Genomic DNA, 27,268 nt, shown 5'->3' with positions numbered 1-27,268 from the left:
TTAAAGGCAAACCATTTATGCCAGTTGCTGTAAGGCTTCTGTGCTGGCTAGGGTTCGAATCTCCTGGTGGGAAAGTGTTCTAAGGTTGTATAATCTCTCTTGTGCGTTTAGGCAAGTTGTGCATTAAGCATAGACACAGTGATCTCCCATATTAACAGGCATTTGATGAAAGAACGTGAGTAGTCCCTCACTATGCTCTAGTTGCCCTTAGGAGGTGTTGATCTTTGGAGGTGAAATACTCCAAAATTACCATCTATTTTAAGGGTCTGAGCTGTGGTGCAGTGGGTTAAAGGCGTACCAGTTATGCCAGTTGCTGTAAGGCTTCTGTGCTGGCTAGGGTTCGAATCTCCTGGTGGGAAAGTGTTCTAAGGTTGTATAATCTCTCTTGTGTGTTTAGGCAAGTTGTGCATTAAGCATAGACACAGAGTTCTCCCATATTAACAGTAATTAGATGAAAGAACGTGAGTAGTCCCTCACTATGCTCTAGTTGCCCTTGGGAGGTGGTGATCTTTGGAGGTGAAATATTCCGAAATTACCATCTCTTTTAAGGGTCTGAGCTGTGGTGCAGTGGGTTAAAGGCGTAGCAGTTATGCCAGTTGCTGTAAGTCTTCTGTGCTGGCTTGGGTTCGAATCTCCTGGTGGGAAAGTGTTCTAAGGTTGTATAATCTCTCTTGCGTGTTTAGGCAAGTTGTGCATTAAGCATAGACACAGAGTTCTCCCAGATTAACAGGACTTTGATGAAGGAACGTGAGTAGTCCCTCACTATGCTCTAGTTGCCCTTCGGAGGTGCTGATCTTTGGAGGTGAAATACTCCAAAATTACCATCTCTTTTTAAGGGTCTGAGCTGTGGTGCAGTGGGTTAATGACGTAGCAGTTATGCCAGTTGCTGTAAGGCTTCTGTGCTGGCTAGGGTTCGAATCTCCTGGTGGGAAAGTGTTCTAATGTTGCATAATCTCTCTTGCGTGTTTAGGCAAGATGTGCATTAAGCATAGACACAGAGTTCTCCCAGATTAACAGGAATTTGATGAAAGAACGTGAGTAGTCCCTCACTATGCTCTAGTTGCCCTTGGGAGGTGGTGATCTTTGGAGGTGAAATATTCCGAAATTACCATCTCTTTTAAGGGTCTGAGCTGTAATGCAGTGGGTTAAAGGCGTAGCAGTTATGCCAGTTGCTGTAAGGCTTCTGTGCTGGCTTGCGTTCGGATCTCCTGGTAGAAAAGTGTTCTAAGGTTGTATAATCTCTCTTGCGTGTTTAGGCAAGTTGTGCATTAAGCATAGACACAGAGTTCTCCCATATTAACAGGCATTTGATGAAAGAACGTGAGTAGTCCCTCACTATGCTCTAGTTGCTCTTGGGAGGTGTTGATCTTTGGAGGTGAAATACTCCAAAATTACCATCTCCTTTGAGGGTCTGAGCTGTGGTGCAGTGGGTTAAAGGCGTACCAGTTATGCCAGTTGCTGTAAGGCTTCTGTGCTGGCTAGGGTTCGAATCTCCTGGTGGGAAAGTGTTCCAATGTTGTATAATCTCTATTGTGTGTGTTTAGGCAAGTTGTGCATTAAGCATAGACACAGAGTTCTCCCATATTAACAGGAATTTGATGAAAGAACGTGAGTAGTCCCTCACTATGCTCTAGTTGCTTTTCGGAGGTGGTGATCATTGGAGGTGAAATACTCCGAAATTACCATCTCTTTTAAGGGTCTGAGCTGTGGTGCAGCGGGTTAAAGGTGTACCAGTTATGCCAGTTGCGGTAAGGCTTCTGTGCTGGCTAGGGTTTGAATCTCCTGGTGGGAAAGTGTTCTAAGGTTGTATAATCTCTCTTGCGTGTTTAGGCAAGTTGTGCATTAAGCATAGACACAGAGTTCTCCCATATTAACAGGCATTTGATGAAAGAACGTGAGTAGTCCCTCACTATGCTCTAGTTGCTCTTGGGAGGTGTTGATCTTTGGAGGTGAAATACTCCGAAATTACCATCTCCTTTGAGGGTCTGAGCTGTGGTACAGTGGGTTAAAGGCGTACCAGTTATGCCAGTTGCTGTAAGGCTTCTGTGCTGGCTAGGGTTCGAATCTCCTGGTGGGAAAGTGTTCTACGGTTGTATAATCTCTCTTGCGTGTTTAGGCAAGATGTGCATTAAGCATAGACACAGAGTTCTCCCAGATTAACAGGAATTTGATGAAAGAACGTGAGTAGTCCCTCACTATGCTCTAGTTGCCCTTGGGAGGTGGTGATCTTTGGAGGTGAAATACTCCGAAATTACCATCTCTTTTAAGGGTCTGAGCAGTAGTGCAGTGGGTTAAAGGCGTACCAGTTATGCCAGTTGCTGTAAGTCTTCTGTGCTGGCTAGGGTTCGAATCTCCTGGTGGGAAAGTGTTCTAAGGTTGTATAATCTCTCTTGCGTGTTTAGGCAAGTTGTGCATTAAGCATAGACACAGACTTCTCCCGTATTAACAGGAATTTGATGAAGGAACGTGAGTAGTCCCTCACTACGCTCTAGTTGCCCTTGGGAGGTGGTGATCTTTGGAGGTGAAATACTCCGTAATTACCATCTCTTTTAAGGGTCTCAGCTGTGGTGCAGTGGGTTAAAGGAGTACCAGTTATGCCAGTTGCTGTAAGGCTTCTGTGCTGGCTAGGGTTCGAACCTCCTGGTGGGAAAGTGTTCTAAGGTTGTATAATCTCTCTTGTGTGTTTAGGCAAGTTGTGCATTAAGCATAGACACAGAGTTCTCCCAGATTAACAGGAATTTGATGAAAGAACGTGAGTAGTCCCTCACTATGCTCTAGTTGCCCTTCGGAGGTGGTAATTTTTGGAGGTGAAATACTTCAAAATTACCATCTCTTTTAAGGGTCTGAGCTGTGGTGCAGTGAGTTAAAGACGTACCAGTTATGCCAGTTGCTGTAAAGCTTCTGTGCTGGCTAGGGTTCGAATCTCCTGGTGGGAAAGTGTTCCAAGGTTGTATAATCTCTCTTGCGTGTTTAGGCAAGTTGTGCATTAAGCATAGACACAGAGTTCTCCCATATTAACAGTAATTTGATGAAAGAACGTGAGTAGTCCCTCAATATGCTCTAGTTGCCCTTCGGAGGTGCTGATCTTTGGAGGTGAAATACTCCAAAATTACCATCTCTTTTTAAGGGTCTGAGCTGTGGTGCAGTGGGTTAATGACGTAGCAGTTATGCCAGTTGCTGTAAGGCTTCTGTGCTGGCTAGGGTTCGAATCTCCTCGTGGGAAAGTGTTCTAAGGTTGTATAATCTCTCTTGCGTGTTTAGGCAAGATGTGCATTAAGCATAGACACAGAGTTCTCCCAGATTAACAGGAATTTGATGAAAGAACGTGAGTAGTCCTTCACTATGCTCTAGTTGCCCTTGGGATGTGGTGATCTTTGGAGGTGAAATACTCCGAAATTATCATCTCTTTTAAGGGTCTGAGCTGTAGTGCAGTGGGTTAAAGGCGCACCAGTTATGCCAGTTGCTGTAAGTCTTCTGTGCTAACTAGGGTTCGAATCTCATGGTGGGAAAGTGTTCTAATGTTGTATAATCTCTATTGTGTGTGTTTAGGCAAGTTGTGCATTAAGCATAGACACAGAGTTCTCCCATATTAACAGGAATTTGATGAAAGAACGTGAGTAGTCCCTCACTATGCTCTAGTTGCCTTTCGGAGGTGGTGATCTTTTGAGGTGAAATACTCCGAAATTACCATCTCTTTTAAGGGTCTGAGCTGTGGTGCAGTGGGTTAAAGGCAAACCATTTATGCCAGTTGCTGTAAGGCTTCTGTGCTGGCTAGGGTTCGAATCTCCTGGTGGGAAAGTGTTCTAAGGTTGTATAATCTCTCTTGTGCGTTTAGGCAAGTTGTGCATTAAGCATAGACACAGTGATCTCCCATATTAACAGGCATTTGATGAAAGAACGTGAGTAGTCCCTCACTATGCTCTAGTTGCCCTTAGGAGGTGTTGATCTTTGGAGGTGAAATACTCCAAAATTACCATCTATTTTAAGGGTCTGAGCTGTGGTGCAGTGGGTTAAAGGCATACCAGTTATGCCAGTTGCTGTAAGGCTTCTGTGCTGGCTAGGGTTCGAATCTCCTGGTGGGAAAGTGTTCTAAGGTTGTATAATCTCTCTTGTGTGTTTAGGCAAGTTGTGCATTAAGCATAGACACAGAGTTCCCATATTAACAGTAATTAGATGAAAGAACGTGAGTAGTCCCTCACTATGCTCTAGTTGCCCTTGGGAGGTGGTGATCTTTGGAGGTGAAATATTCCGAAATTACCATCTCTTTTAAGGGTCTGAGCTGTGGTGCAGTGGGTTAAAGGCGTAGCAGTTATGCCAGTTGCTGTAAGTCTTCTGTGCTGGCTTGGGTTCGAATCTCCTGGTGGGAAAGTGTTCTAAGGTTGTATAATCTCTCTTGCGTGTTTAGGCAAGTTGTGCATTAAGCATAGACACAGAGTTCTCCCAGATTAACAGGACTTTGATGAAGGAACGTGAGTAGTCCCTCACTATGCTCTAGTTGCCCTTCGGAGGTGCTGATCTTTGGAGGTGAAATACTCCAAAATTACCATCTCTTTTTAAGGGTCTGAGCTGTGGTGCAGTGGGTTAATGACGTAGCAGTTATGCCAGTTGCTGTAAGGCTTCTGTGCTGGCTAGGGTTCGAATCTCCTGGTGGGAAAGTGTTCTAATGTTGCATAATCTCTCTTGCGTGTTTAGGCAAGATGTGCATTAAGCATAGACACAGAGTTCTCCCAGATTAACAGGAATTTGATGAAAGAACGTGAGTAGTCCCTCACTATGCTCTAGTTGCCCTTGGGAGGTGGTGATCTTTGGAGGTGAAATATTCCGAAATTACCATCTCTTTTAAGGGTCTGAGCTGTAATGCAGTGGGTTAAAGGCGTAGCAGTTATGCCAGTTGCTGTAAGGCTTCTGTGCTGGCTTGCGTTCGGATCTCCTGGTAGAAAAGTGTTCTAAGGTTGTATAATCTCTCTTGCGTGTTTAGGCAAGTTGTGCATTAAGCATAGACACAGAGTTCTCCCATATTAACAGGCATTTGATGAAAGAACGTGAGTAGTCCCTCACTATGCTCTAGTTGCTCTTGGGAGGTGTTGATCTTTGGAGGTGAAATACTCCAAAATTACCATCTCCTTTGAGGGTCTGAGCTGTGGTGCAGTGGGTTAAAGGCGTACCAGTTATGCCAGTTGCTGTAAGGCTTCTGTGCTGGCTAGGGTTCGAATCTCCTGGTGGGAAAGTGTTCCAATGTTGTATAATCTCTATTGTGTGTGTTTAGGCAAGTTGTGCATTAAGCATAGACACAGAGTTCTCCCATATTAACAGGAATTTGATGAAAGAACGTGAGTAGTCCCTCACTATGCTCTAGTTGCTTTTCGGAGGTGGTGATCATTGGAGGTGAAATACTCCGAAATTACCATCTCTTTTAAGGGTCTGAGCTGTGGTGCAGCGGGTTAAAGGTGTACCAGTTATGCCAGTTGCGGTAAGGCTTCTGTGCTGGCTAGGGTTTGAATCTCCTGGTGGGAAAGTGTTCTAAGGTTGTATAATCTCTCTTGCGTGTTTAGGCAAGTTGTGCATTAAGCATAGACACAGAGTTCTCCCATATTAACAGGCATTTGATGAAAGAACGTGAGTAGTCCCTCACTATGCTCTAGTTGCTCTTGGGAGGTGTTGATCTTTGGAGGTGAAATACTCCGAAATTACCATCTCCTTTGAGGGTCTGAGCTGTGGTACAGTGGGTTAAAGGCGTACCAGTTATGCCAGTTGCTGTAAGGCTTCTGTGCTGGCTAGGGTTCGAATCTCCTGGTGGGAAAGTGTTCTAAGGTTGTATAATCTCTCTTGTGTGTTTAGGCAAGTTGTGCATTAAGCATAGACACAGAGTTCTCCCATATTAACAGTAATTTGATGAAAGAACGTGAGTAGTCCCTCACTATGCTCTAGTTGCCCTTGGGAGGTGGTGATCTTTGGAGGTGAAATATTCCGAAATTACCATCTCTTTTAAGGGTCTGTGCTGTGGTGCAGTGGGTTAAAGGCGTAGCAGTTATGCCAGTTGCTGTAAGGCTTCTGTGCTGGCTTGGGTTCGAATCTCCTGGTGGAAAAGTGTTCTAAGGTTGTATAATCTCTCTTGCGTGTTTAGGCAAGTTGTGCATTAAGCATAGACACAGAGTTCTCCCAGATTAACAGGAATTTGATGAAAGAACGTGAGTAGTCCCTCACTATGCTCTAGTTGCCCTTCGGAGGTGCTGATCTTTGGAGGTGAAATACTCCATAATTACCATCTCTTTTTAAGGGTCTGAGCTGTGGTGCAGTGGGTTAATGACGTAGCAGTTATGCCAGTTGCTGTAAGGCTTCTGTGCTGGCTAGGGTTCGAATCTCCTGGTGGGAAAGTGTTCTAAGGTTGTACAATCTCTCTTGCGTGTTTAGGCAAGATGTGCATTAAGCATAGACACAGAGTTCTCCCAGATTAACAGGAATTTGATGAAAGAACGTGAGTAGTCCCTCACTATGCTCTAGTTGCCCTTGGGAGGTGGTGATCTTTGGAGGTGAAATACTCCGAAATTACCATCTCTTTTAAGGGTCTGAGCTGTGGTGCAGTGGGTTAAAGGCGTACCAGTTATGCCAGTTGCTGTAAGGCTTCTGTGCTGGCTAGGGTTCGAATCTCCTGGTGGGAAAGTGTTCTAAGGTTGTATAATCTCTCCTGTGTGTCTAGGCAAGTTGTGCATTAAGCATAGACACAGAGTTCTCCCATATTAACAGTAATTTGATGAAAGAACGTGAGTAGTCCCTCACTATGCTCTAGTTGCCCTTGGGAGGTGGTGATCTTTGGAGGTGAAATATTCCGAAATTACCATCGCTTTTAAGGGTCTGAGCTGTGGTGCAGTGGGTTAAAGGCGTAGCAGTTATGCCCATTGCTGTAAGTCTTCTGTGCTGGCTTGGGTTCGAATCTCCTTGTGGGAAAGTGTTCTAAGGTTGTATAATCTCTCTTGCGTGTTTAGGCAAGTTGTGCATTAAGCATAGACACAGAGTTCTCCCAGATTAACAGGAATTTGATGAAAGAACGTGAGTAGTCCCTCACTATGCTCTAGTTGCCCTTCGGAGGTGTTGATCTTTGGAGGTGAAATACTCCAAAATTACCATCTCTTTTTAAGGGTCTGAGCTGTGGTGCAGTGGGTTAATGACGTAGCAGTTATGCCAGTTGCTGTAAGGCTTCTGTGCTGGCTAGGGTTCAAATCTCCTGGTGGGAAAGTGTTCTAATGTTGTATAATCTCTATTGTGTGTGTTTAGGCAAGTTGTGCATTAAGCATAGACACAGAGTTCTCCCATATTAACAGGAATTTGATGAAAGAACGTGAGTAGTCCCTCACTATGCTCTAGTTGCCCTTGGTAGGTGGTTATCTTATAGGTGAAATACTCCGAAATTACAATCTCTTTTAAGGGTCTGAGCTGTGGTGCAGTGGGATAAAGGCGTACCATTTATGCCAGTTGCTGTAAGGCTTCTGTGCTGGGTAGAGTTCGAATCTCCTGGTGGGAAAGTGTTCTAAGGTTGTATAATCTCTCTTGTGTGTTTAGGCAAGTTGTGCATTAAGCATAGACACAGAGTTCTCCCATATTAACAGTAATTTGATGAAAGAACGTGAGTAGTCCCTCACTATGCTCTAGTTGCCCTTGGGAGGTGCTGATCTTTGGAGGTGAAATACTCCAAAATTACCATATCTTTTTAAGAGTCTGAGCTGTGGTGCAGTGGGTTAATAACGTAGCAGTTATGCCAGTTGCTGTAAGGCTTCTGTGCTGGCTAGGGTTCGAATCTCCTGGTGGGAAAGTGTTCTAAGGTTGTATAATCTCTCTTGCGTGTTTAGGCAAGATGTGCATTAAGCATAGACACAGAGTTCTCCCAGATTAACAGGAATTTGATGAAAGAACGTGAGTAGTCCCTCACTATGCTCTAGTTGCCCTTGGGAGGTGGTGATCTTTGGAGGTGAAATACTCCGAAATTACCATCTCTTTTTAAGGGTCTGAGCTGTGGTGCAGTGGGTTAATGACGTAGCAGTTATGCCAGTTGCTGTAAGGCTTCTGTGCTGGCTAGGGTTCGAATCTCCTGGTGGGAAAGTGTTCTAATGTTGTATAATCTCTATTGTGTGTGTTTAGGCAAGTTGTGCATTAAGCATAGACACAGAGTTCTCCCATATTAACAGGAATTTGATGAAAGAACGTGAGTAGTCCCTCACTATGCTCTAGTTGCCCTTGGTAGGTGGTTATCTTATAGGTGAAATACTCCGAAATTACAATCTCTTTTAAGGGTCTGAGCTGTGGTGCAGTGGGATAAAGGCGTACCATTTATGCCAGTTGCTGTAAGGCTTCTGTGCTGGCTAGAGTTCGAATCTCCTGGTGGGAAAGTGTTCTAAGGTTGTATAATCTCTCTTGTGTGTTTAGGCAAGTTGTGCATTAAGCATAGACACAGAGTTCTCCCATATTAACAGTAATTTGATGAAACAAATTAACAGTAATTTGATGAAAGAACGTGAGTAGTCCCTCACTATGCTCTAGTTACTTTTCGGAGGTGGTGATCATTGGAGGTGAAATACTCCGAAATTACCATCTCTTTTAAGGGTCTGAGCTGTGGTGCAGCGGGTTAAAGGCGTACCAGTTATGCCAGTTGCGGTAAGGCTTCTGTGCTGGCTAGGGTTCGAATCTCCTGGTGGGAAAGTGTTCTAAGGTTGTATAATCTCTCTTGCGTGTTTAGGCAAGTTGTGCATTAGGCATAGACAAAGAGTTCTCCCATATTAACAGGCATTTGATGAAAGAACGTGAGTAGTCCCTCACTATGCTCTAGTTGCTCTTGGGAGGTGTTGATCTTTGGAGGTGAAATACTCCGAAATTACCATCTCCTTTGAGGGTCTGAGCAGTGGTGCAGTGGGTTAAAGGCGTACCAGTTATGCCAGTTGCTGTAAGCCTTCTGTGCTGGCTAGAGTTCGAATCTCCTGGTGGGAAAGTGTTCTAAGGTTGTATAATCTCTCTTGTGTGTTTAGGCAAGTTGTGCATTAAGCATAGACACAGAGTTCTCCCAGATTAACAGGAATTTGATGAAAGAACACGATTAGTCCCTCACTATGCTCTAGTTGCCCTTCGGAGGTGCTGATCTTTGGAGGTGAAATACTCCAAAATTACCATCTCTTTTTAAGGGTCTGAGCTGTGGTGCAGTGGGTTAATGACGTAGCAGTTATGCCAGTTGCTGTAAGGCTTCTGTGCTGGCTAGGGTTCGAATCTCCTGGTGGGAAAGTGTTTTAAGGTTGTATAATCTCTCTTGCGTGTTTAGGCAAGATGTGCATTAAGCATAGACACAGAGTTCTCCCAGATTAACAGGAATTTGATGAAAGAACGTGAGTAGTCCCTCACTATGCTCTAGTTGCCTTTGGGAGGTGGTGATCTTTGGAGGTGAAATACTCCGAAATTACCATCTCTTTTACGGGTCTGAGCGTGGTGCAGTGGGTTAAAGGCGTACCAGTTATGCCAGTTGCTGTAAGTCTTCTGTGCTGGCTAGGGTTCGAATCTCCTGGTGGGAAAGTGTTCTAATGTTGTATAATCTCTATTGTGTGTTTAGGCAAGTTGTACATTAAGCATAGACACAGAGTTCTCCCATATTAACAGGAATTTGATGAAAGAACGTGAGTAGTCCCTCACTATGCTCTAGTTGCCCTTCGAAGGTGGTGATCTTTGGAGGTGAAATACTCCGAAATTACCATCTCTTTTAAGGGTCTGAGCTGTGGTGCAGCTGGTTAAAGGCGTACCAGTTATGCCAATTGCTGTAAGGCTTCTGTGCTGGCTAGGGTTCGAATCTCCTGGTGGGAAAGTGTTCTAAGGTTGTATAATCTCTCTTGTGTGTTTAGGCAAGTTGTGCATTAAGCATAGACACAGAGTTCTCCCAGATTAACAGGAATTTGATGAAAGAACATGAGTAGTCCCTCACTATGCTCTAGTTGCCCTTCGGAGGTGCTGATCTTTGGAGGTGAAATACTCCAAAATTACCATCTCTTTTTAAGGGTCTGAGCTGTGGTGCAGTGGGTTAATGACGTAGCAGTTATGCCAGTTGCTGTAAGGCTTCTGTGCTGGCTAGGGTTCGAATCTCCTGGTGGGAAAGTGTTCTAATGTTTTATAATCTCTATTGTGTGTGTTTAGGCAAGTTGTACATTAAGCATAGACACAGAGTTCTCCCATATTAACAGGAATTTGATGAAAGAACGTGAGTAGTCCCTCACTATGCTCTAGTTGCCCTTCGGAGGTGGTGATCTTTGGAGGTGAAATACTCCGAAATTACCATCTCTTTTAAGGGTCTGAGCTGTGGTGCAGCTGGCTAAAGGCGTACCAGTTATGCCATTTGCTGTAAGGCTTCTGTGCTGGCTAGGGTTCGAATCTCCTGGTGGGAAAGTGTTCTAAGGTTGTATAATCTCTCTTGTGTGTTTAGGCAAGTTGTGCATTAAGCATAGACACAGAGTTCTCCCAGATTAACAGGAATTTGATGTGAAAGAACACGATTAGTCCCTCACTACGCTCTAGTTGCCCTTGGGAGGTGGTGATCTTTGGAGGTGAAATACTCCAAAATTACCATCTTTTTTAAGGGTCTGAGCTGTGGTGCAGTGAGTTAAAGACGTACCAGTTATGCCAGTTGCTGTAAAGCTTCTGTGCTGGCTAGGGTTCGAATCTCCTGGTGGGAAAGTGTTCTAAGGTTGTATAATCTCTCTTGCGTGTTTAGGCAAGTTGTGCATTAAGCATAGACACAGACTTCTCCCATATTAACAGGAATTTGATGAAAGAACGTGAGTAGTCCCTCACTATGCTCTAGTTGCCCTTGGCAGGTGGTGATCTTTGGAGGTGAAATACTCCGTAATTACCATCTCTTTTAAAGGTCTGAACTGTTGTGCAGTGGGTGAAAGGAGTACCAGTTATGCCAGTTGCTGTAAGGCTTCTGTGCTGGCTAGCGTTCGAATCTCCTGGTGGGAAAGTGTTCTAAGGTTGTATTATCTCTCTTGTGTGTTTAGGCAAGTTGTGCATTAAGCATAGACACAGAGTTCTCCCATATTAACAGGAATTTGATGAAAGAACGTGAATAGTCCCTCACTATGCTCTAGTTGCCCTTGGGAGGTGGTGATCTTTGGAGATGAAATACTCTGAAATTACCATCTCTTTTAAGGGTCTGAGCTGTGGTGCAGTGGGTTAAAGACGTACCAGTTATGCCAGTTGCTGTAAGGCTTCTGTGCTGGCTAGGGTTCGAATCTCCTGGTGGGAAAGTGTTCTAATGTTGTATAATCTCTCTTGCGTGTTTAGGCAAGTTGTGTATTAAGCATAGACACAGATGCAGGTGATGAGTCACAATAAAGTGGCTGAAGTATGTTGACCAGACCACACACTAGAAGTTGAAGGGACGACGACGTTTCGGTCCGTCCTGGACCATTCTCAAGTCGATTGAGAATCGACATTCTCACAATCGACTTAAGAATGGTCCAGGACGCACTGAAACGTCGTCGTCCCTTCAACTTCTAGTGTGTGGTCTGGTCAACATAGACACAGAGTTCTCCCATATTAACAGGAATTTGATGAAAGAACGTGAGTAGTCCCTCACTATGCTCTAGTTGCCCTTGGGAGGTGGTGATCTTTGGAGGTGAAATATTCCGAAATTTCCATCTCTTTTAAGGTTCTGAGCTGTGGTGAAGTGGGTTAAAGGCGTAGCAGTTATGCCAGTTGCTGTAAAGCTTCTGTGCTGGCTTGGGTTCGAATCTCCTGGTGGGAAAGTGTTCTAAGGTTGTATAATCTCTCTTGCGTGTTTAGGCAAGTTGTGCATTAAGCATAGACAGAGACTTCACCCATATTAACAGGAATTTGATGAAGGAACGTGAGTAGTCCCTCACTACGCTCTAGTTGCCCTTGGAAGGTGGTTATCTTTGGAGGTGAAATACCCTGAAATTACCATCTCTTTTAAGGGTCTGAGCTGTGGTGTAGTGAGTTAAAGGAGTACCAGTTATGCCAGTTGCTGTAAGGCTTCTGTGCTGGCTAGGGTTCGAATCTCCTGGTGGGAAAGTGTTCTAATTTTGTATAATCTCTCTTGCGTGTTTAGGCAAGTTGTGCATTAAGCATAGACACAGAGTTCTCCCATATTAACAGGAATTTGCTGAAAGAACGTGAGTAGTCCCTCACTATGCTCTAGTTGCCCTTGGGAGGTGGTGATCTTTGGAGGTGAAATACTCCGAAATTACTATCTCTTTTAAGGGTCTGAGCTGTGGTGCAGTGGGTTAAAGGCGTACCGGTTATGTCAGTTGCTGTAAGGCTTCTGTGCTGGCTAGGGTTCGAATCTCCTGGTGGGAAAGTGTTCTAAGGTTGTATAATCTCTCTTGCGTGTTTAGGCAAGTTGTGCATTAAGCATAGACACAGAGTTCTCCCATATTAACAGGAATTTGATGAAAGAACGTGAGTAGTCCCTCACTATGCTCTAGTTGCCCTTGGAAGGTGTTGATCTTTGAAGGTGAAATACTCCGAAATTACCATCTCCTTTAAGAGTCTGAGCTGTGGTGTAGTGGGTTAAAGGCGTACCAGTTATGCCAGTTGCTGTAAGGCTTCTTTGCTGGCTAGGGTTCGAATCTCCTGGTGAGAAAGTGTACTAAGGTTGTATAATCTCTCATGCGTGTTTAGGCAAGTTGTGCATTAAGCATAGACACAGAGTTCTCCCATATTAAGAGGAATTTGATGAAAGAACGTGAGTAGTCCCTCACTATGCTCTAGTTGCCCTTGGGAGGTGGTGATCTTTAGAGGTGAAATACTCCGAAATTACCATCTCTTTTAAGGGTCTGAGCTGTGGTGCAGTGGGTTAAAGACGTACCAGTTACCCCAGTTGCTGTAAGACTTCTGTGCTGGCTAGGGTTCGAATCTCCTGGTGGGAAAGTTTTCTAAGGTTGTATAATCTCTCTTGCATGTTTAGGCAAGTTGTGCATTGAGCATAGACACAGAGTTCTCCCATATTAACAGGAATTTGATGAAAGAACGTGAGTAGTCCCTCACTATGCTCTAGTTGCCCTTGGGAGGTGTTGATCTTTGAAGGTGAAATACTCCGAAATTACCATCTCCTTTAAGGATCTGAGCTGTGGTGTAGTGGGTTAAAGGCGTACCAGTTATGCCAGTTGCTGTGAGGCTTCTTTGCTGGCTAGGGTTCGAATCTCCTGGTAAGAAAGTGTACTAAGGTTGTATAATCTCTCATGCGTGTTTAGGCAAGTTGTGCATTAAGCATAGACACAGAGTTCTCCCATATTAACAGGAATTTGATGAAAGAACGTGAGTAGTCCCTCACTATGCTCTAGTTGCCCTTGGGAGGTGGTGATCTTTGGAGGTGAAATACTCTGAAATTACTATCTCTTTTAAGGGTCTGAGCTGTGGTGCAGTGGGTTAAAGACGTACCAGTTACCCCAGTTGCTGTAAGGCTTCTGTGCTGGCTAGGGTTCGAATCTCCTGGTGGGAAAGTGTTCTAAGGTTGTATAATCTCTCTTGCATGTTTAGGCAAGTTGTGCATTGAGCATAGACACAGAGTTCTCCCATATTAACAGGAATTTGATGAAAGAACGTGAGTAGTCCCTCACTATGTTCTAGTTGCCCTTGGAAGGTGGTGATCTTTGGAGGTGAAATACTCCGAAATTATCATCTCTATTAAGGGTCTGAGCTGTGGTGCAGTGGGTTAAGGGCGTACCAGTTATGCCAGTTGCTGTAAGGCTTCTGTGCTGGTTAGGGTTCGAATCTCCTGGTGGGAAAGTGTTCTAAGGTTGTATAATCTCTCTTGCGTGTTTAGGCAAGTTGTGTAAAATATATATATATATATATATATATATATACATATATATATATATATATATATATATATATATATATATATATATATATATATATATATATATATGTATATATATATATATATATATATATATTTATTTATTTATTTTTGAGAGAGAAAGAGAGATAATTTAAGAAGTGTAATTCGTGAAGGTGCTCATTAGTATTGTTTACCCCACTTTCCTTTTTACGATTACTTGTTAGTGCCAATTCTTGATAACTTTCTAATGACTTGGAGTGGGACCAATGAAGTAAAAGCACTAGGTAATTGAAATAAAGAACCCGGTTACTGGCTAAGTGATGCCGTAACATAATTGGCATCCCCAGCGAGATCCGACTTCTATATAGACAGGTAAGTTAGACGGAATTGGACAAGTGATTCTTGCAATCCCCTTGTACAGATTTCCCCTTTTGTGTGTAAGTGCAGTGTTAGGTGTTAATAAGAAGCGCAGTGGTAAGAAAGTGAACAATGACAGAAAAACCCACCTTGACACATTGGAAGATGTTCAGGAGTTCCTAAACCACCTGAGTTGCCTCACCAAATTGACGTATTTAGGGAAACTGGAATTAGTGTTGATAAGTGCCTACCTTGAAATAAAAGCGAACGAAAAAGATTCGTGTCGAAATCCTTTCGAAAGAATATAGACATTTCAAACCAAACGACAAACAAGAAAGTCTAGACCGTAGCAAAGGAAAGTGAGTCATAGATTCCACTGAAAAGAGAAACCAAGGAAATGATGATGATAGTGACCCCAGGTGAACCAAATGTGAACCTATTGACAGTGAAAATGCGAGAAGTATGAATACATCCTGAAATAGTGGAAAAAGATAAAACTACAGAGAGAAAAAAAAAGAAAGAAAAAGAAAGGAGAGAAGAAAGGGAGAGAAAGAAAGAAAGAGAAAAGAAGGAAATGGAAATAAAACGTGAGATCGAATTAAAACGTTTGGAAAGAGAAGAAAGGAGAGGAGAAGAAGAGAGGGAGAAAGCCAGAGAAGAAAGGCAACACGAATTTAAGGTGCTAAGATTAGGTGGTAGAAGGGACGCCAGTAGTTTCATCCCAGTGCGGAATATTAAATTGATGCACAAATTAAAAGAGAAGGAGGTGTCCAATGAACAAATTAACAACGGCCGTAACGAGGGTTCGAACCTACGTCCGAGAGTATCTCATATGCTGCTTTAATCGACTGAGCTACGACATGGAAAAATTCTCTCGGATATAGGTTCGAACCCTCGTCACGGCCTTTTGGATTTGTTCATTTGATGCATCACGCTATTGACATTTCTGTGTGTAATGAGGTGACAAAGTTCTTTGACCCCTTCGAAAAAGGAGCTGCGTCATTAGACTTTCCAAGAGACATTTGGGCAATTATGATTCTATCAGCGCGGACTGGAAAGACCCAAACAGCGTACTCCACACTGTCAGTAAGTGACTCTAGTAATTACGAAGCTGTAAAGAAGGTAGTGTTGATGGCTTTCCTGTTGGTGCCTGAAGCATACAGGCAGAACACACAGAAATCACAATAGCGTGATGCATCAATGAACAAATCCACAAAGGCCGTAACGAGGATTCGAACCTACGTCCGAGATCATCCCAGACGCTGCCTTAATCGACTGAGCTACGACATGGTCAAAAGAGTTGAAACCAGAAATTGTACCTAACTTACTTGGATCCTGCAACCTCTCCAAGACACAAATAAGGGTTTTACACAACTCGCCCATGCACTCGAGTTATGTCATTAGGCCGTTCTACTCTTACTTCATTACACACAGAAATCATCAATAGGGTGATGCATCAATGATCTCGGACGTAGGCTCGAATCCTCGTCACGGCCCTTGTCGATTTGTTCATTGATGCATCGCGCTATTGTGATTTCTGTGTGTAATGAAGTAAGATGGAAGAGGTAGATCGGCCTATTAACATAGCTCGAGTGCATGGGGGGAGGGAGTTTTGTAAAACCCTGATTTGGGTCTCGGAAAGGCTGCAGGATCCAAATAAGTTAGGTACAACTTCTGGTTTCAACTCTTTTGACCATGTCGTAACTCAGTCGATTAAGGCAGTGTCTGGGATAATCTCGGACGTCGGTTCGAATCCTCGTCACGCCCCTTGTGGATTTGTTCATTCAGGCAGAAGTTTCGCAACCTTAAGAGAACATCAGAGCACATTTTTATAAGTTCGCTTGCATTAAGGCGTGATTGTTCTACGAATGGTGCACGTCTCAGAGGATTGAGACTAAAAAACAGCTAGAACAACTAGTCTTGTTAGAAGATTTCAAGAAGTGTTTATCAGATGATCTGAAAACGTACATGGAGGAACAGAATGTAGAGACTTTGGGTGTTGCAGCCACCATGTCGGAAGAATACATTCTAACCCATAGGCCCTCCACCAGGTAAGTCACAAAGAGATACTGAAACCCGTTTTCAAAGTATAAACCGGATGAGAGAACCGTCCCACGTGGTGCTGTGATGACAACCCCAAGTAGTCCAAGACGAACTAGTCCAAGGAGAGACAGAAAGAGTGTGTTGGGCATGTGGGAAGAAAGGGCACAAGTCTGCTCAGTGTAGGAACAGGACATATAACAACCCACATAGGGGGGGTTTTCTGGTGGGACACCACCAGTGGAGACCCATTCCTTATGGACAAATACAGAGAAACCAGGTATGTTTTCCCCCCTACACTTCGAAACGGTATGTATCGAGTGACGAGTCAGGCAGGCTGGAAGTAATTCTCAGAGATAGTAGAGCAGCCCAATCGCTGATTTTTAAGAACTCTTTACCAAAGGAAGTGCCTACTGATGGGAAACAAAGTTTTATTTTAGATGGGTTTCCCTCGACTTTGTACGTTGCTTCCTTAGTAGAGGCAAATTTGGAGTCGCCATTTTTCAATGACAAGTGTACATTGGCAGTAGTGGACCATCTTCCTAAAGAGGGGATAGAGGTAATACTAGCCAAAGACTTCGCTTTGGGTTTGGACAGTAACCATCACATGGCTGTAGCAAATTCGGTAGAAGATATGGTAAAACCTGTAGTAGCAGTACAAACCAGATCCCAGGTACAGACTCAGTTGGGATTAGATGACTAATTTGACCCAACACCTACCCCACAGGTTGCTACACCTACCCCAGAGGTTGCTACACCTACCCCACAGGTTGCCGACTGCACTCCATCAAACTCTCTAGACTCTAGTCCAGAACCGAAGCAATGGACTAAAGCGACCTTGATAACCGAGGACCTCCAGGTGCAAGCACTCGCAGATGCCATAGTCTGGTGCGAAGGCTGGTGACCAGTACTTCTGGAAGGGCAAGGTACTGTGCCAGAGGTATCCACCAAGAACTCCCCAGATTCCAGAGGTATGTACAAAGATAGTCGTACCCTCCGTACCCTCAATGTTCCGGACCAAACTGTTGGAAATGGCAAATTATGGACATTGCAGGCTTGCAAAAGGTTTCCATCATCTAGCCAGATATTTCTTCAGTATCTTTTGTTTTTATCTCCTCTTTGCCATACGACCAGTGCTGAGTGCGTCCCAGGGACTATCTCCATTCGAGATGGTATATGGTCACACGGTGAGAGGACAATTAGAAGTCACCAAGGAACAGTGGACGGACAAGAAGTAGATGTTGGTACATAAACATGGTGAAGCGGAACAAAGGGCGAGACATTCAACCAGTAACGATGGTTGTCGAGAGGGAACAAGACCAGGAGGCGATGAAGGATGTTGATAAGCAGGTATCAAGAAATTCAGAGATTCTTATAACTCTACCTCCCAAGCTCCTCATGTGCCTGAGGAGCATCAACGATCCCTCATAGATTTAATAAAACAATATGTCTATTTTCAGAGATGCTCTAGGGCTGACGTCCGTCTTGAAGCATGACGTTATCCTGGAGGAAGGTGTGAGACCTATAAAGCAACATCCCTACCGACTTAGCCCCGCAAGAAGGAGGTGGTACTTCAGATACACTACATGCCCAAACATAAATTGATCACCCCAAGAATTAGTCCATGGTCATCCTCTGTCTGCTAGTACTTACGCTTGGTAATGAGCATAAATTCTGCATTAATTTAAGAATGCAGGTTAACAAGGTCACAGTAGCCGATACATACCCCCCTTCCGAGAATAGAAGAGTGTATTGATACCATCGGTAGGGCCACCGACATAACAAAGTTCTACATTCTTCTACTGATATTAGAAGGTACCTCTGACTGAGCGTACCAGACCTATTTCTGGTCTTTTATGACTCTAGATGGTCGTTTTCTATGTGATGCGGCTCTGCCCAATGCTACTTATGCTACTTATGTTAACTCCTACTCGTGGTCTGACTTCGCCGAGATTACAAGCAGCAGTCTAAAGGTGATACAATCAAGATTTACGATCAAGGTGCATCTTAAATATATTTCTAAACCAGAGAATAAGTTACAATACCATAACTGAAAATAGATAGCGAAACCCACGTTCATTAAAGCAAAGGAATGATATGACGTTTCTGGCAATCTTGACCCTTATTAAATCACAACAGTTTCAGTAACACACAACTTACTTGAAAAACTCGAGTCGTGAGCCATGGTCAGCAATGTGCCAGACGGTAGCAACTCCGCCCAAGTTAACACAACAGACCACCACCACAACCAGCACTCCCACGAACATCAGCAGCGTCTGCAGCACGTCAGTGTACACCACGGCCCTCACGCCTCCCTGGTTGATGAAAACACGCAGACGTTAGTGTACACCACGGCCCTCACGCCTCCCTGGTCGATGAAAACACGCAGACGTTAGTGTACACCACGGCCCTCACGCCTCCCTGGTTGATGAAAACACGCAGACGTTAGTGTACACCACGGCCCTCACGCCTCCCTGGTTGATGAAAACACGCAGACGTTAGTAAACACCATGGCCTTTACTCCTCCCTGGTTGATGAAAACACGCAGACGTTGTGTACACCACGGCCCTGTTGGAAGAAAACAAACAGACATCTGTGTACACCACGACCTTCACGCCTCCCTGGTGGATGGAAACATGCTGCTCTACAGGAAGACTTATTTAAGGAATACGCAGATAATAATCACACAAACGTGATATATCAATGAGAAAATCCAAAGGAGCCATGATGAGGATTCGAACCTATGCGGTGGGTATCGTTTTTACATAACGAATGTTAGATTTTCTGATGCTAATGTAAGTCTCATTGGAAGTTCTAAGGTTTTAAATGGCGTTAATCATGTACTCTTCAGATATATTTGCAGTGATTGAGAAAGTCATTTGAAGCAATGCGAGAATTTGAAAAACCTGGTTGTAGCACTAGTTGCGGCCTCAAGATTCTCCCACCAGGACTGAATACAGTTTCGGGTTGAATAGCTTTTGTCCTATCGTGTCCAAATGCATTAATATATTAAGGCAAGTGTCTGAGAGTTGCTAGAACACTGGTTTAAATAGCTGCAGTTCTCCAAGTGATTTTCTCTTTGATATCTCAATTGTGATTTCTTTGTGTTCAATAAATTGTTATTAATCGCAAATTAGTAAAATGTAAGGGTTCTAGGCATATCACACACAGAGATCACACTAACGTGATGCATCAAATGAACAAATCCACAAGGGCAGTGACGAGGATTCGAACCTGCGTCTGGGAGCATCCCAGACACTGCCTTAATCGACTGAGCTACGACAGGGTAAAAGGGTTGAAACCGAAGTTCTACTGAACTTACTGGATCCCGTAGCCTCTCCGAGGCACAAACCAGGCTTTTACACAACCCCCCCCCCTGCACCCGAGCTATATCAATAGGCCGTTCTCCCTCTTCGCCCTTACATCATCACACACAGAGATAGTAGAACTCAGTAGAACTTCGGTTTGGTTTCAACCCTTTAACCCTGTCGTAGCTCAGTCGATTAAGGCATTGTCTGGGATGCTCCCAGACGCAGGTTCGAATACTCGTCACTGCCCTTGTGGATTTGTTCTAGGCATATATTATATAGGTTACGTGTTACGCTACTTTTTTGGATTATTGTTAGGCAAATAATATCAGTATTTTTTTGTGGGGGACACTAACTTAATTATAAATGGACAACCATTTACGAATAAAGTTCTTAATTTGATTTGAGTGAACGTAAGGTCTATCATCCGTGGGAGGGAAACGTGCAAGAACATGCAAACTCAAGTCAAGAATATTATTCACATCTAACAAAAATACCATAGTTAACACACCTAGGCGGAGTGCACTTCTCCGTGTAAGTAGTTTGTGATGAGAACCGGCCACTGTAAGTAGTGTGTGATGAGGACTGGCCACTGTAAGTAGTGTGTGATGAGGACCGGCCACTGTAAGTAGTGTGTGATGAGGACCGGCCGCTGTAAGTAGTGTGTGATGAGGACTGGCCACTGTAAGTAGTGTGTGATGAGGACCGGCCACTGTAAGTAGTGTGTGATGAGGACTAGCCACTGTAAGTAGTGTGTGATGAGGACTGGCCACTGTAAGTAGTGTGTGATGAGGACCGGCCACTGTAAGTAGTGTGTGATGAGGACCGGCCACTGTAAGTAGGGTGTGATGAGGACTGGCCACTGTAAGTAGGGTGTGATGAGGACTGGCCACTGTAAGTAGTGTGTGATGAGGACCGGCCACTGTAAGTAGGGTGTGATGAGGACTGGCCACTGTAAGTAGTGTGTGATGAGGACCGGCCACTGTAAGCAGTGTGTGATGAGGACCGGCCACTGTAAGCAGTGTGTGATGAGGACCGGCCACTGTAAGCAGTGTGTGATGAGGACTGGCCACTGTAAGTAGTGTGTGATGAGGACCGACCACTGTAAGTAGGGTGTGATGAGGACCGGCCACTGTAAGTAGTGTGTGATGAGGACTGGCCACTGTAAGTAGTGTGTGATGAGGACTGGCCACTGTAAGTAGTGTGTGATGAGGACTGGCTACTGTAAGTAGGGTGTGATGAGGACTGGCCACTGTAAGTAGGGTGTGATGAGGACTGGCCACTGTAAGTAGGGTGTGATGAGGACTGGCCACTGTAAGTAGGGTGTGATGAGGACTGGCCACTGTAAGTAGGGTGTGATGAGGACTGGCCACTGTAAGTAGTGTGTGATGAGGACCGGCCACTGTAAGCAGTGTGTGATGAGGACCGGCTACTGTAAGTAGTGTGTGATGAGGACCGGCTACTGTAAGTAAGTAGTGTAAACCGGGCCAACTCGCTGCAATTTTGCATTTTCCGACTGCAGCGAGTTGGCCCCTGGGTTTTACGATTTTTTTTTAACAAGCCGGTCATTGGCCCCTGGGTTTTACGAACTTTTTTTCCCAAGCCGGTCATTGGCCCCTGGGTTTTACGAACTGTTTTCACCATGCCGGCCATTGGTCCCTGCCATTTTCGCTCAAGGGGATTAAACGGCCGCCTCCAGTCATCCCAAAATTTCGTTAGCTCAGTGACCCTGCACCGGCATGTTAAAGGGGATTAAAAAGCCGGTCATTGGCCCCAGGGTTTTCTCGAATTTTCTTTCAAGGCCGGTCTTTGGCCCGTGTATTTTTCGTTACCCCGCTGACCCCTGCACAGGCATCAACTTACCTGGGGATTAAAAGGCCGGCTCCTGGCCCCATCATTTTTCGTTACCCCGGTGAGATTCAACTGCAGCGAGTTGGCCCCATGTTTTTTCGTTACCCGGTGAGATTCAACTGCAGCGAGTTGGCCCCATGTTTTTTCGTTAGCCCGGTGAGATTCAACTGCAGCGAGTTGGCCCCATCATTTTTCGTTAGCCCAGAGATTCAACTGCAGCGAGTTGGCCCCATGTTTTTTCGTTACCCCGGTGAGATTCAACTGCAGCGAGTTGGCCCCATGTTTTTTCGTTACCCCGGTGAGATTCAACTGCAGCGAGTTGGCCCCATGTTTTTTCGTTAGCCCGGTGAGATTCAACTGCAGCGAGTTGGCCCCATCATTTTTCGTTAGCCCGGTGAGATTCAACTGCAGCGAGTTGGCCCAATGTTTTTTCTTTAGCCCGGTGAGATTCAACTGCAGCGATATTGTCCCTAACCGTATACACATCTCACATTCGCTCAAAAAACATGCCTCCCACACCTTGCTGTAGAATATATCAAATCAAAATACTCATTCAGTAAAAGCAAAGCCTCTCATGTATTGAAATAAGGCCTTCTGTAGTTACCTTCTTTTCTGACGTCATCATCCCTAATGTGATGCAAGGCGTTAACGCGCTAAATGCGGATCCTAGGAGGTTCACACATAAGTGTGAACTCTTAATCAGGCTTAATACCTCACCTATACTCTGTGCTTCATCAGAGTCGATATTCAGCTACATCGGCTCGTATTTTCGCGCATTGCTTATATTTTCTGTTATTCATAAACCTGATTAAACTATCCTAACCTAACTTATTATATATAACAAACAAATACATTGCACAGATCAGTAATTGTTGTTGTTGTTGTTTAGTGACATCACGAAAAGCAACTTCAGGTATAGGGATAAGGTATTGATGGCCATTAGCCTATAAGTGTTAAAGTATCACAGCACCTGACTGGTCAACTATGTGTGACGTCACCAGATATCCAATGCGACCTTTGGCGTCCTACCTGTATATGCACTGTATTTAATGTTATTATTTAAAAATAACTAGACTAACCATCCCCACCTAACCTAATCAGAGGTTTAAGAACATACATTTTAGTCATCCACAACTGTAATCATTATTCAGTGATAAGTTCAAAACTCAAATAGATGCCCAAATGTCGTACTGCAATTTAAGAAGAATTGTATGTCTTACCGCACAGTAGGTAAGTTCTTGTAACCAGAGTCGATATTCGGCTACATCGGCTCGTATTTTCGCTCATTGCTTATATTTTCTGTTATTCATAAATCCTATCAAACCAACCTAACCTAACTTATTATATATAACAAACAAATACATTCTACAGACCAGTTGTTGTTTAGTGACATCACAAAAAGCGACCTCAGGTATAGGGATAAGGTATTGATGGCCATTAGCATATAAGTGTCAAGGTATCACAGCACCTGACTGGTCAACTATGCGTGACATCACCAGATAACCAATGCAACCTTTAGCGTCCTACTGGCATGTGAATTTGATATTATTATTAAAAAATGACTAGACTATCCATCCCCACCTAACCTAATCAGAGGTTTAAGAATATACATTTTAATTATCCACAACTGTAATCATTATTCGGTGATAAGTGCAAAAGTATAACAGCAACCCAAATGTCATACCGCAATTTTTTGTAGAATCGTACATCTGGCAGCATTGTAGGTGAGCTGAACATAAGAATAAAGGTAACTGCAGAAGGCCTATTGGCCCATAAGAGGCTCCTATATATCTCCACCCAATCTCTTCATATTCATGTCCACCTTATGCTTAAAACAACCAAGGGATCCACTTAAAGTATTAGTTTACAATAATAGTTTTAATAAATAGCTGTCATTCTAGTTTTATACACAACAGCAATTATGAAATCCTATAGCTAGATATCGTACTGTAATCCACAAGTAGCTACTTAGTCGGTCAGGTGAAGTCAGTCGGTCAGGTGAAGTCACAGTGAGAGGTTGTGTTAACCGGAGCTCCTGAGTGTTGTTATATTATCATAGCAATATGGAAGTTGTAGTGAAGGACCTGGTGACTCTAGTGGGAGCCCTGAGGACAGAGTTGGACTCTTTTAGGGAGGAGGTGCGTCAGCTTAAAAAACAACGAGAAGTAACGAAGGAGGAGACCAGCAGTAAAGGGACCTCGTCTTGGAGAGTTGCGAAAGACAGGGGCCTTAAGAAGACTTTGATAAAGCCGCCTTCAAACGCCATAGCAACTTCAAATTCATTTGACGTTTTGGAGGACGAGTGCTGTGGAGAGACTGTGGATCGCGCAAAAGGGAAAGCAACGAAGAGAAAGGAAGCGCAGGCCCCTCAGAAAGTAAAGGAAGTACCTAAGCAAACATTAGTTGTGGGAGATTCCCAGATAAGGTATTTGGATAGAACGTTTTGTGCTAGAGATAGGGGGAACAGGTTAAGGGTTTGCTATCCCGGAGCTGGCATTGGTGATATTATAAACAAACTTGAATGATATTATGGCTGGTAATGGGAACAATCCCATTATTTGCATTAGCGTGGGAGGAAATGATGTTGGTCGAGTCAGGAGTGAGGAACTGATTCAGAGGTATAAAACAGCCATAGAGTTAGTTAGGAGCAAGGGAGGAATCCCGATCATATGTGGCATTCTTCCAAGAAAGGGAGTGGGAAATGAATGGATATCGAGGGCACTTGGTGTCAATTGCCGGCTGGAAAGATATTGCAAATCAAATGCAATATCTTTCATAGACAACTGGGAACACTTCTATGGAAGAAATGAAATGTATGCTCGTGATGGGGTGCATCTATCGAGAGCTGGGGTTGTTGCTGTTGCGAACTCGCTAGAAGAAGTGGTTAGAGGTGTTTGTTTGGGTTTAAACTGTTAGTAGATAGAGGTATGGGAATTGATTTGGAGGAAGGAGGTAATAAAAGTATGTGTTTGTGGGAGAAAGGAATTGGCAAAACGATCAGGGAAAGAGAAGGTCCGCAAAATAACAATTCACTTAGGGTATATTACACTAACAGTAGAAGTCTAAGAAATAAAATTAACGAATTAAATGCTCTTGTCTGCACAGAAAAAATAGATATTATTGCACTTACCGAAACGTGGATGAATGTAGAAAATAGAGAACTATTAGCTGAATATCAAATATATGGATTTAAACTATTTCACACAGATAGATATATTAGACGAGGAGGTGGAGTAGCCATATATGTTAGGGACAATTTGAAATGTAGTCTCAAAGAGGGAATCAAAACAGAGCCACACACAGAAACTATTTGGATTGAATTAAACGAAAAAGCTAATAATATTATAATAGGAGTAATATATAGGCCACCAAATTTAGACAGAATGGAAGCAAAGCATCTATGGGATGAAATATCTAGAGCATCTAGATCTAACAGTATTTATGTCATGGGTGACTTTAATTTTAGCGGAATAAACTGGTTGAACAAAACAGGGAATAGTGAAGCAGAAGATTTTCTAGAATTAATTGACGATTGCTTTCTTACGCAACACATTAAGGAACCAACACGGGAAAATAATATTTTAGATTTAGTGTTAACTAACAGGGAAACGCAAATTAATGACATCGAAATAGGGAGTGAGCTAGGGAGCAGTGATCACAAAGAAATCAGATTTAGCATAGAATGGAATAGACCAGTAGGAGAAAATTCTGTTAAAGTGCCAGATTTTCGAAAAGCTGATTTTAATAGCCTAAGAAATTTTTTGGGTCAAATTGATTGGAAAGGCTTGGGTATGGGGTGTGGGCCGGTCTTGGAGCGAGACATGAACCCAGCGATAGGTGACTTAAATGGGGATTTCGATGTGGATTCAATATATAACTTATTTAAGAATATTCTAAACAAAGCACAGGAACGTAGTATACCATACAAATTGAATAGATCGTATACTAATGACCCAAAGTGGATAACAAAGAATTTGAAGAACCTTATAGGTAAAAAGAGAGCTTGGTACAAAAGGATTAAAAATGGGGAGGTCACTTTAGAACAGGAATTCGTACAACTGGTTAGAAATGTTAAAAAAGAGATAAGGAAAGCAAAAAGAAACTATGAAGTTCGCATAGCAGGGCAAGCAAAGACAAATCCTAAAGGGGTTTTTTCAGTTATATCGTACTAAGACTAGGGAAAGGATAGGTCCATTAAAAACTGAGACAGGTCAAATAACAGATAGTGATGAAGAGATGAGTAGTATTTTTAATAAATATTTTGTATCTGTATTTACTAAAGAGGAACTTAACAATATGCCTTCAGCCGAACAAGTCTATGTGGGTGGGGACGAGGACAGGTTGACGAGTTTAGCAGTTACCAGGGAGGATGTTCTTAAACAAATAGTAAAACTCAAACCAAACAAATCCCCAGGGCCGGATGAAGTGTTTGCTAGGGTGCTTAAAGAATGCAAAGAGGAGCTTTGTGACCCACTGTCAACCATATTTAATAAATCAATAGAGTCAGGCAGAGTGCCAGAGTTTTGGAAAGTTGCTAATGTGATACCAGTTTTTAAGAAAGGAGATAGATCACTTGCGTCTAACTATCGACCAATTAGCCTAACGTCTATTGTGGGAAAGTTACTCGAATCTATAATAGCAAATAAAATTCGTCTTCATCTTGAAAAACATAAATTAATAATTGAGTCGCAACATGGTTTTATAAATGGCCGTTCATGTTTAACAAATTTGTTATCTTTTTATTCTAGCATTGTTGAGGCAGTTGATAGTGGTAAGGATTGCGATGTTGTATACCTTGACTTTAGCAAAGCTTTTGATACAGTGCCACATGAAAGACTGATTAAAAAAATAGAGTCTCATGGTATTGGGGGTGCTATATTAAGCTGGATTAGGGCATGGCTATACCAAAGGAAACAGAGAGTTAGTATAAATGGAATCAAGTCAGAGTGGGAAAATGTTGTAAGTGGAGTGCCTCAAGGCTCTGTCCTGGGACCTCTGTTGTTTATAATATATATAAATGATTTAGATTCAGGTTTGAGTAGCAACATTTGCAAATTTGCCGATGATACGAAAATCGGTAGGGAAATTAGTTCGGAGGAGGACTCACTATCACTCCAAGTTGATCTAGATAGGGTTTTGAAATGGTCAAAGGATTGGCAGATGCAGTTTAATGCTGATAAATGTAAAGTTCTGAGGTTAGGTAATGATGATAGAGTTACAAGATACGAGCTAGATGGTGTTGTGATTGCGAAGTCGGATTGCGAAAGGGATCTGGGAGTTATGATTAGTAAGAATTTAAAACAAAAGGATCAATGCATAAATGTTCGTAATAAGGCAAATCGGACACTTGGATTTATTAATCGCAGCGTTAGTAACAAGACACCTGGTGTGGTTCTCAAGCTATATCTTGCTCTAGTTAGGCCCCATTTAGATTATGCAGTTCAGTTTTGGTCGCCATATTATAGAATGGATATAAATTCACTTGAACGTGTCCAGCGTAGGATGACTAAGTTAATTCCCCAAATTAGAAATCTTTCATATGAAGAAAGATTAACAAAGCTTAAGTTGCATTCACTGGAAAGGCGAAGAGTTAGGGGTGACATGATAGAGGTTTACAAGTGGATGAATGGACATAACCGGGGGGATATTAATAGGGTATTAAAAGTATCAACACAGGACAGAACACGAAACAATGGATATAAATTGGATAAGTTTAGATTTAGGAAAGACTTGGGTAAATACTGGTTCAGTAACAGGGTTGTTGATTTGTGGAACCAATTGCCGCGTAACATTGTGGAGGTGGGGTCCCTCGATTGTTTCAAGCACGGGTTGGACAAGTATATGAGTGGGATTGGGTGGTTATAGAATAGGAGCTGCCTCG

General features: G+C 43.2%; 1 pseudogene; it reads right to left on the bottom strand.

Moving 5' to 3' along the window:
• Positions 1 to 27,268, bottom strand: part of LOC123756214 (sodium-coupled monocarboxylate transporter 1-like) — a 191,207-nt pseudogene that overhangs the window by 74,718 nt on the left and 89,221 nt on the right.

Source organism: Procambarus clarkii, chromosome 36, assembly GCF_040958095.1.
Source record: "Procambarus clarkii isolate CNS0578487 chromosome 36, FALCON_Pclarkii_2.0, whole genome shotgun sequence".
NCBI classification, from domain to species: domain Eukaryota; kingdom Metazoa; phylum Arthropoda; class Malacostraca; order Decapoda; family Cambaridae; genus Procambarus; species Procambarus clarkii.
This window is presented reverse-complemented; position numbering and strand designations above follow the sequence as displayed.